Source organism: Pleurodeles waltl, chromosome 5 (genome assembly GCF_031143425.1).
Source record: "Pleurodeles waltl isolate 20211129_DDA chromosome 5, aPleWal1.hap1.20221129, whole genome shotgun sequence".
Lineage (NCBI taxonomy): Eukaryota > Metazoa > Chordata > Amphibia > Caudata > Salamandridae > Pleurodeles > Pleurodeles waltl.
The window spans coordinates 1,770,908,172-1,770,919,172 of record NC_090444.1 but is presented as its reverse complement, the minus strand read 5'-3'; positions in this window follow the sequence as shown (position 1 = coordinate 1,770,919,172).

Genomic DNA, 11,001 nt, shown 5'->3' with positions numbered 1-11,001 from the left:
GGGAGGATCTCCAGTGAGGCCATAACTACAAGGCACACAGGGATCTCCGAGTGGGTGTTCGGTTGCAGACCGTCTATGGGCATCTCTTGTTTGCCTTTGTGACACTAGTCCTCTCCTCCAAGGAGTGAGCCTGTGAAGAAGTGACACAGTAAAGCCACTGTTTAGTATGGTCCAGCCCCAAGAGCGAGGCAGAAGATCCTTGACATACCTAGCCCTGCATCAATATCCAAATGCACAACGGGGAGCATGAGCAACCAGGGAGTGTTAGGGCAAATTGAACAACTAGAAGGTGAGAGCTATGTGTCAGCAAGGCAAGCCACTGAGAGCGTAGGAGAAAGTCAGGGTGCTACAGGTGGTCAGCCCAGAGACTACTAGTCCCTTCGATCCTCAGGAGGGGACAGTGGAATGTCGGGGCACAAATGCTTGCGAGGATGGGTGGAGACGGGGGTACAAAAACACACCTCTCTTCGAGCCCGCCTCATCCTGTGGGCCTCTAAAAGAGAGGGAGCCATCACCCTGAGGCATGGGCAGCCCAGGTAGACAACTGTTCGCGTTTGTTTGTTTGGTTATACCATTCATCTAAGACATTAGTTATAAAGTGGGTTGCAGCAGTCTTGAGCTCTTGGATGTAAAGTAATTATCAAAGTTATTGCATTAGTCGGAACATAAAATTGGTACCCTAGTTGGTTAATATCTTGTTCGGTACAGCCATGAAATGGGGATTGCCAATGGAATAGGACATTAGCTACATGGAAATCTGTGACCCCCTCATAGGAAAGGTCTTGGGGCTATCTGCTACTATAATCAGTTATCACTCAGGTAGGTGATGTCCTCTTTTTAAGGATTCGACAGGTCATATGACATCGATGCAGATTCTCTGAAACGAGTTTTCTAGATAATAGCTATCATGGGGCCTTCCTTACTGTGGAAAGATTTTTTAGTTGGCATAGTGAGCCCTTTCAAATGTATATGGCAGACAAAGAGAAATATTGCAAAAGGTGTTGCTGGGATTTATACTCCCCGAAAGTCCTGAAAACAGATGGGCAGCTAAAGTACAGAGTTTTTGGCGAATTGTGGCACTAGATGTTATTTTTGTCTTCTACAGTAGACCAACCCTTTCTCTCTCTGGAAATAAGGAAAGGTTGAACCCAAGGCGGTATCAGATTACTTTAGTAATAATGCAAGGAAATATCTTTCCTGTTCTTCCCTGAAAGTTGTCTGCCTTTCAGTTTATGGCAGGATGTGTGTGCTGCATGGTTAACAGGTTTCCTTTCCCAGTCCTCCATTTATTTCTGGCCTCTATTTTTACTTGGGATGGTGGGTGTCAGACTGGAATTACCACTAACGTGCAGATGCAAATATTACTGCAGGAATTAAGTGGTATTCACCAGTCTTCTTCCCCATTGAAAGTGCTTAACATGTCCAAGACTGTGCTCTGTACTGATGGAGAAGAGGGGGAAGAGGTAGAGGTATGAGAAAAGGCACACATGATGTTTTTGGGTTGTAGTTACGCATCTTGTCTCATCTAATGGAGGCTCTTTGAAGTGCTCTGTAGTCTCCTAGGAGTGACACCTCTTTTTCCCCTAACTAGAATACAAGATTCCTGTTACTCTCTGCACTTTCATCAATTTCAACTGCATGCAGTTTTTTCTGTTTCAGATATTTCATAATGATGGTAACATTCAACATAAAATTAAAAAACACCCAATAGTCAGTTCAGCAACAGGTGTGTCATGGTAAACATTCTGTATCAATGGCACGTTATGGAAGGGCAAAGGGAGTTGTTGTGAGATTTGTCTTGTTCCCATGTGCTATACACAGTTGTTAAAGCACCACAATTTGAGGCACCAAACAGAAACATTCACTCAGAATTTGTAAATAACTCTGCAAATTCCCAAGTGACAGTTGTTACAACACAACTTAGAAGGCAAGGCAGTTTTCTAATACGTGGGTGCAATGGGCAGATCAAGAACCCAACACTTCACACTCACTAACCTGAGGTCTCTAAAGATAGAGCTGTATCCGTAGTCTTAAAGTTCTACGGATACAATGAAATTCTTTTAAATGTTCCAAAGATGCCATGAAATTATCTGAAGTGACGCTGCAGAACTTGTTAAAAGATACACCACAAGCAGAAAACGTCTGAGAATATGAACTTGGTGTCTGTCCAGCTTGAATGTTGTCTCAGCTGGAGAGCTTGAAAACAGGTGAAGAGCAGAACCTAAACAGAAAAACATAGGTGAAGAGCAAAGCCCAAGCAGAGTCTTCCAATTGGGGAGTCGGTGGGGTGGGGGGTGTTAGGAGGGTGGGGAGGGGGCAGGGGGTACAAAGCACCTAGCCACATTTTGGATGTGGCTATTATTCCTTGCAGGATCCTTGAATGCTGCAGATCCACAAATCCCGGGATCTTCTAATATTGCAGAAGATCCTTGAATCCTGCAGTAGGTCCTTGACATCCAGTGTAGCCTGCCACTCACATTTGGCATATTGTCATGGTGTTTGGAGTGATCTACCGAGGACATGATACCTTCAGCTAGCGATTGGGGGGAGTCAGATACTGAGCAACACACATTGCATCCATAACTTGGCGGGGCTTGACTCCTGTCAAAATATTGCTGTTGACATCCTTACCTGAAATGTTCTGAGATAAGGGTGGGTGGGTGTAGTGATATTTGCGTTTTGACACTGACTCCGTGTCACACCATTTTGCACTTGGCTTAGCTGTCCACCGTCACATTGGTGGTCACGAGTTACAGACTCCATCTTGTATTCAGCTTAGCCTTAGCTTCACCGCCACATTGAAGGTGCAAATATTTTTCCGTACAAAACATGTTATGTAACGTGCTTTCTCATTCATGTTTGTATTCTGCGTGTCTGTGTGCTCTTTCTCACCAAGGGCTAGGACATAACGTGAAGGAGTCAGTTAGTCAGTCAGTCAGCATGATAAGGATGTACTCGGATGATGTTTATGGTACGGCAGGGAACGGTTTAGTTTTGGGAGGACCACCTTGGGAACTTGGCCATTTCCAACATGTTTCTTTCAAAGCTGACCTGAAATAGCTTTGAAGAACAGGGAGTGGGGGGAGAGGGAATTCTAGAACTCTCCCCTCTGGCTTGTTTAAGGTATATAAGCGACCCAGGATTGACAGTGGGAGATTCAGAGACTTTGGTCAGGATTTTGACATTGAATGCCTGACACCCCCCTTTTTGACTCTTTTCAGTGTGTGTATTTTGGCCAGGTCAGCAGTAAAGCAGAACAGTGGGGTTGCCAATAATGTCCAGGACCAGAGGTGGATAGGAGTCCGGTTGAGAACCTGTAGCAAGCCATGACAGTAGGTGTCAGAATGTGTGACATATTGTTCAGGACTCGGCAGGTGCACATGTGTAATACTTCAAAGATGCTCACGCTGACAGCATTCCAAGGAAAGGCTGAAGGCAGTCACTGAATGTCTGCACTACCTGGCAAAAGGCTTCTCTGCTGTACAGAACACACTATGCGGCAATGCCCAAGAAGAAAACTATAATTGCCAATTCATGCTTTAAATATATATTTTTTCAGAAATAGTAGCAGCCATCTCGGATCAATAGTTAGACCTTGCTATGTGTTCCATGGCATCCTTGCTTGGTAATCATGCTACTGTGTTGCTGCACCCAGCACCACTGGACTGAGTTTGTGCTTTTCCGTTTGAAAAACTTGTCAAAAGAGACTACTGGAGGACAGATTATTTTCTTATTTCAGAGAAGTATTCAGAAATCAAGTAGTGTTAGGAGAAAAACAAACTCTGATCTCTTCTGAGCATTTACCTATTAGTTTAAGACTTGAATAGTTGTTTAACATTCAAGACATATTGGCCCTCATTATGACATTGGCGGTAAATCCCACTTACCGCCACGCTGACTGCTGCCAACATACCGCGGCGGCGGCGGATATCCGTTCACCATATTATGACACACACACACCAATCCGTCACTATTCAGCCACACACACAAGTCCGCCACGCCAAAGGTCAGTGATAAACTGGTGGTATCAAAACCCACACTGTTACACCAAAAGAACAACGCCCACCACATTATGACCCACAAATCACCATGGTGTACATTCAATGGCGGTAAACCATTGGTGGTACATACCGCTGCGCTCAAAATACACACACACATACAAAACACCACATTGGTCGATTTAAATAACACACACCTGACACCCATACACGCACCACACCCACACCACTATAAAATACACACCCACATTACTCACAACCCTTTACAACCACAAACCATTGCCACGAGACAGACACCACGACCACAGACAACACCAGAGCCATACACCACAATCAACTATAAACCAGCCACGCACCCCACATCACACACCCCAACACATCACCTTACACAGCCTCACCCACACCACTCACACAACACCAATAGCACCACAACAACACCCCAGATTAGATTCTCTCAGGAGGAGCTAAGGGTCAAGGTGGAGGAAATCATCCGGGTAGAGCCATGGCTATTTGGAGCACAGGTGCAGCAAATATCCATTGCTAGGAAGATGGAGCTATGGCGGAGGATCATAGACAGGGTCAACGCCGTGGAACAGCACCCACGAACCAAGGATGACATCAGGAAGAGGTGGAACGACCTACGGGGGAAGGTACGTTCCACTGCAGCAAGACACCAGCTCGCTGTACAGAGGACTGGCGGTGAACCCCCACCTCATCCCCCCAATGAACAACATGGGAGGAGCAAGTCTTGGCAATCATGCATCCTGAGGGCCTAGAAGGAGTAGCAGGAGGACTGGACTCTGGTAAGTCAACTCTCTATTTCTACTACCCCCCTACCTGCATGCCATCACATAACCCCCCCCTCAGCCTTACTCCCATCACATCACCACGTCCCCCACCCCCCACCATCACATCTTACTCATCCCAATGCTAAGCCCTGCATGCCATGCCAATGGAAGGACACCACTCACAGACCTGGATGGACACCTATCACTAAAGCATGCACACTATAGAGAATCAGCTATCTCACCATATACCAACTTATACAAGTGAAAGCTGCCAGGGCAAATACAATCAAATAGGGCAACCCACCCATGCACCATATTTCACACACAGAAACAATAACACTGCATTTACATTCCCAAAGGTATCCCAGCCAATGTCAGCGGAGAAGAGGTGCCAGCCACTTCCATTCCCCCCACAGAAGAGGCCCACAGTGATGACATCAACTCTGGTCGCCTGGATCTGGATGACCAACCTGGCCCATCAGGGATCTCTGGTCAGTCGGTTATCCAGCCACAGTCACACACCACCACAGAGCCTCCCGTTCAGGAAACACCACCACAGCACCCACCCAGCATACCCATGCCTCTGTCCCCAAGACACATCAATCAGCAGTGTGTCCACCACTACAGGCACACTTTGCCCCCTAGACAATCAGGGAACTGGGATCAGTGGCAGTGGGCACACAGTTCAGGGGACAGAGGCACAGGACAACAGGGAAACTGGGAGGAGTGCTGTGTGCCAGGGGGAGGACAGGCCTAGGGAACCGACTCTCCAGGAGGCACTCACCGAGATCCTGGGAGCATACCAACATTCCCAGGATACGCTGGGCCAGATCCTGGCCAATGTGCAGGAGAACAGGTGGCTGCAGGAGGGACAGGGCCAGGGGATCAGGGAGGACTTGCAGGCCATCAACACCACCCTGGTCTCCATGGCAGGGGTGCTGGCAGACATGGCCAACATTATGAGGGAGGGAGTCCCACAACAGCAGGCCCCTGCCACTAGCCAGACTACTGAACTGCCCTCCACTGCCGCTAGTGGACAGGAGGCCCCGCCACAGGACCAACAGGCCAGCAGCACCCCTCCCCCTGCAGAAGGAGAACCACCCCGCAAACGTTCCCTGCGATCCAGGCAGAAGCCAGAGACTATTGCCAAGACCCTTGCCAGGAAATAAGACTCTCCTGTTTGTCACCCTTGTGTCCCACTCCGTCACCCTGCCCACCTTGAACTGCCATTGCTCCCCTTCCTATGCCATCGCCAAGAAAGTGCGGACCCTGGGGGTCTACAGCAGGTGGAGCACCCACTGGTGGGAGGACCTGAGAGGCTGGGCATGGAAGACGGCTGAGGCCCAACTGGGGATGGCCTCCCGATGAGGAAGGGGTGCCCGTTGAACCCTGATCCCCCTGATGGACGGCATACTGGCGGTGGCCTATCCGGAGCTGGAAGGGCGCTTGAGGGCATCACAGCAGCCACAAGGGGGTGAGTACAGTGCATATCATTACTACTTACGCCTGGTGGGGTGGTATCCAAGTGGGGGATGTGTGTCTGTGGGTGCTCCTAGGCCTGGCCTGACATTGCAGAGTAGGGTCCCTGTTGGCAAGGGTTCTGATGTGATAGTCCTCCTACCTAGCTTGTAGGCATCCACTACTGGGCAGGGCTGTGTTGGTCCCAGGTATGCTGCAGTTGGCGGTATGTGTCCCTCCCCATGCCCTGGTGACTAGCATTGTTACTGGTAGTGCATTGCATAGTGCGTAGTCCTGTTCCCTATGTGTGAGGGTGCTGTGTACACCAACAGTGGTGTTGGTGCAGCCATTGACTAAGTGTATCTTTTGTCTCTCCTCCCCTCCCCCTTTTTGTTTTGTCATCCTGTCCTTATGTGCATTAGCATCATCTGGCGGAGTAGCAGAGGCACCGGCGATGGAGGCAGAGTCCACCGACGGTGAGGGCACTAGTGGGACGGAGGGCAAGGGGAGCACCACAGCGGAGACAGGAGGGGACAGTTCGGACAAAGATACCTCCTCTGATTGAAGCCCCATGGTGGTGGCAGACATCTCTGTGACCACCCCGGCTACAGGTACAATTGCCACCCCCATACCAGCACAGCCCTCCCAGCAGCCCCTCTTCGAGTTGCCCATGGCTGGTCACCCAGGAGGGTGGCATCTCATTTTGCACCAGGCACCTCAAGCCCTGCCCCAGTTAGCCCTGCTGCCCTGAGTGTGGAGGCTACTGACCTCCTGAGATCCATCTCAGTTGGGCAGTCAACCATTGTGAATGCCATCCAGGGGCTGGCAGCCCAAATGCAACAAACCAATGCATTTCTGGAGGGCATTCACACTGGCTTGGCGGCCCAAAAAAGATCGATCCAGGCTCTGGCCTCCTCTCTGATGGCAGCCATTGTCCCTGTTTCCACCCTCCCCCCTCCAACTTCCTCTACCCAATTCTATTCCCCTTAACCCCAACCTATACCAGGTACACAGGCAGACGAGCATGCACAGAAGACAACACACGAGCGGCACTGGCAAACACAAGCACCACACATCATCCCACAGGCACTCACACAAACACCATCCAGATGCAGACATACCAACACACACTATTTCCACTGTCTCCCCCTCCTCCTCCTCCGCCTCCCTCGTAGTTGCGTCTACACTCACACCTGCATGCACTACATCCTCATCCACTACCAGCATCACCACCACACCAAGCAGAACACACAACTGACTTGCAGACAGCACCACAACAGCCATGCACACGTCCCATGTGTCCTCTCCCACTGTCTCTGTCCCCCCACCCCCAAGGTACACAAACGCAAGCACTCAGACACCCAACAGCCATCCAACTCACAACAGCATCCAGCCCATGCACCTGCACCCAAACACAGCAGACAGACACCTCCTGCAACCACTCCATCTTCCTCCACTCCCAAACCTTCTCCCTCTTTCCGCCCCCATGTCCCTAAGAAGATTTTCCTGTCCACCATTGACCTCTTCCCGACTCCTGCCCCCACCGTCCTTCACGTCTGGCCAGGGTGGCAAAAACCCAGGCAAGCACCTCAGCCACCCAGTCCACGGGCCCATTACTGTCCACACCCACTCATGGTGGGAAAGGATCCAGGGCATCAGGCTGCCTCAAGGAAAGGGTGCCTGCCCCAAGTGCTGCCAGGGAGGGCAATGAGCCATCCCCAGCTGCTGCTAGGAAGGGCAAGGAGCCATCTCCAGCTGCTGCCAGGGAGGGCAAGGAGCCATCCCCAGCTGCTGCCAGGAAGGGCAAGGGGCCATCCCCAGCTGCTGCCAGGAAGAGCAAGGGGCCAGCTCCAGCAGGTAGGAAGGACAAGGGGCCTAGTGGTGGGACTCAGTCGGAACCCCCACCACCAACCATGGTTGTGCAGCCGCCGGAGGCTGCAGGTAATGAGCTGGAGCTTCCCCCCACAACCACCACCAGCAGCAGCAGCACCACCACCACCACCATTGGGCAGCCATCCAAGGCTGCAGAGGATGGGCTGGAGCTTCCCCCACAACCCCAGCAGCAGCACCACCACTACCACCAGTGGGCAGACGTCCGAGGCTGCAGGGGATGGGCTGGAGCTTTCTCCCCACAACCAGCAGCAGCACCACCACCAGTGGGCAGCCATCCGAGGCTGCAGGGGATGGGCTGGAGCTTCCCCCCACAACCACCAGCAGCAGCAGCAACACCACTGAGCAGCCTTCACCGCCGGTGGACGGTCTGTAGACCTGCCTCATCGGCTGTTGTGCGGCGTGTCCCCTGTAAATCCTGTGGGAATGACACCCACATGATAGACTGTGGCCTTGCCCTCCTCAAGATCTGCATCACAGGGCACGATGCCCCCTCCAGAACCAGCGGCATCAGAAGCACAGGGCACAATGCCCCCTCCAGAACCAGTGGGTATGGCCCCCACTCACCCCATCCTCCCCAGGATGAAGATCACAGGGCACAATGCCTCCTCCAGAACCAGTGGATATGGGACCCATTCACCCCATCCTCCCCAGGATCTGAAGCACAGGGCACAATTCCCCCTCCAGAACCAGTGGGTATGGCACCCACTCACCCGATCGTCACCAGGATGAAGATCACAGGGCACGATGACCCCTCCAGAACCAGTGGGTATGGCACCCACCAACCACAGCCTCCCCAGGATTAGAAGCACAGGGCATGTTGCCCCCCTCCAGAACCAGTGGGCAAGACACCCACTTGAGAGACTGTGGCCTTGCACTCCCCAAGACAGAGCAATGGGCATGTTGCCCCCTCCAGAACCAGTGGGCAAGTCACCGACTTGAGAGACTGTGGCCTTGCACTCCCCAGGACAGGGCATGTTGCCCCCTCCAGAGCCAGTGGGCAAGTCACCCACTTGAGAGACTGTGGCCTTGCACTCCCCAGGAAAGAGCAATGGGCATATTGCCCCCTTCAGAGCATATGGGCAAGTCACCCACTTGAGAGACTGTGGCCTTGCACCCCCATAAGATCAAGCACATGGCATGTTGCTCCCTCCAGAACCAGTGGGCAAGTCACCCACTTGAGAGACTGTGGCCTTGTACTCCCAGAACAAAACACTGGGCATGGTGCCCCCTCCAGGACCAGTGGATTTGTTCCATCTGTCCCCCTGAGGTGCCTGCCTATTTTCCAACTGATGCCCCTGCATTGTTCTCTCCGTGTTGGTGCAGGAGACAAGTGGGGCCTTGGACTTTGTCACGTGGCCCTGTGGGCGACGCACATTGAGGACTGGGCAGTGTCCCTTGAATTGTGCATATCTATATACTTTTAGATTGGAAGTACGAATTTTTACTGTATTTATAGTATTACACTCACTTTCATCTATTGGTATTGTCCTTGCATCATTCCTGAGGGGTACGGGGTAAATATGTTTTATTGCTGTATCTGATTGTGTGTATGGTGTTGGGTGTGCGGGGGGGGAGGGTGTTGTGCGTGTGTGTGTGTCACTCTCTTTTTCCTCCACCCCTCCCCTGTGTGCTAGACGGCTGTACTCACCGTGGTCGTCTTCGCCGTCGTTGGTGTTCGTGGTGGAGCAGGACGTAAAAAATCATCAGAAATAGTTGCAACTCGGGCTCCATGGTAGCGTGGTTGTTGCCTGTGTCTCCAATGGTGAGCCCTTTCCCTTCTGTGCAGTGTTTCCGCCAGGCTTTTGATGTCGTTGGTACCGCCCCGGAAAATGTGGCAGATTGATGTGTCTTAATAAGGTGTGCGGAACACTGACTTCCGTCTGGCCGTGGGTGGGTACCGCCGTGGTGGCTGTTGTTTCCGCCCTGGCGGTCGGTGTGGTAAAGTGGCTGTCTATCTGAGCTCTTTCCGCCATGGTCATAATTTGGCAGTAATTACCGCCGGCCTGTTGGCGGTATTACCGCCACTTTATCACCGACTGCCAGGGTTGTAATGAGGACCATTGAGTCTTGCTATGTTTAAATCTCAGCTTTACTTCAGGGAAACAGATAGTATATTACACAGAGATACTCTTAAGGTATTTCATTTAAACTGTTAGGTTAGATACCCAATCCAATTCAGTGTTCAACTGCACAGTCTAAGTTTTGCTCCACCACAAGTGGGGTTTTCAGGTGTAGTCTCTTAGAGATTCCAGTCCAGGTCTTCCTCCATCCACTTGGGATATTCAGGTGCTCTTTCACTTGCATATTCCAGTCAATGTTTTCTCTAACCAGTCTTTGATGTTAAAGTCCAGGGTTTCCTCCAACAGTCAGTGATAGTTAAGTACAGAGGGTATTTGATATTCCAGTCCATATTTTTCACCATCCAGCCTGTCATATCCTTTCCTTACGGGTGTTTCATACTTATGAATCCTCTCTAGACATTTTATTGATATAGCCCCTAATTTCCCCTGAAGACAAAAAGGGTGCAGTCAGCAGGCTTCCCGTCACATCAAATTTGTCTCCTTTTTTCTTTTTGCGAACCACTTTCCCCTTTCTCTTACTCTTCCCCATTTGCCTGAAAAAGATAAGAGTTCTGTTAGCAGTCTTCCTAGCACATCCAAATCATCTCCTGGATAGATGAGGAAACATGAGTTATACACTCTAGAACCTCAGAGGACATCCTCTTCATCTCACCTCTCCCATTGGCATTGGTTATCTCAGCAAGTAATGTTGTGTTGTCCTCTGATTTCTCTTTCTGATAGAGACTGAAAGGATGACCACACCCCCTATCTAAGTAGACTCTTCTCTTGGACCTTTCTGGAAAG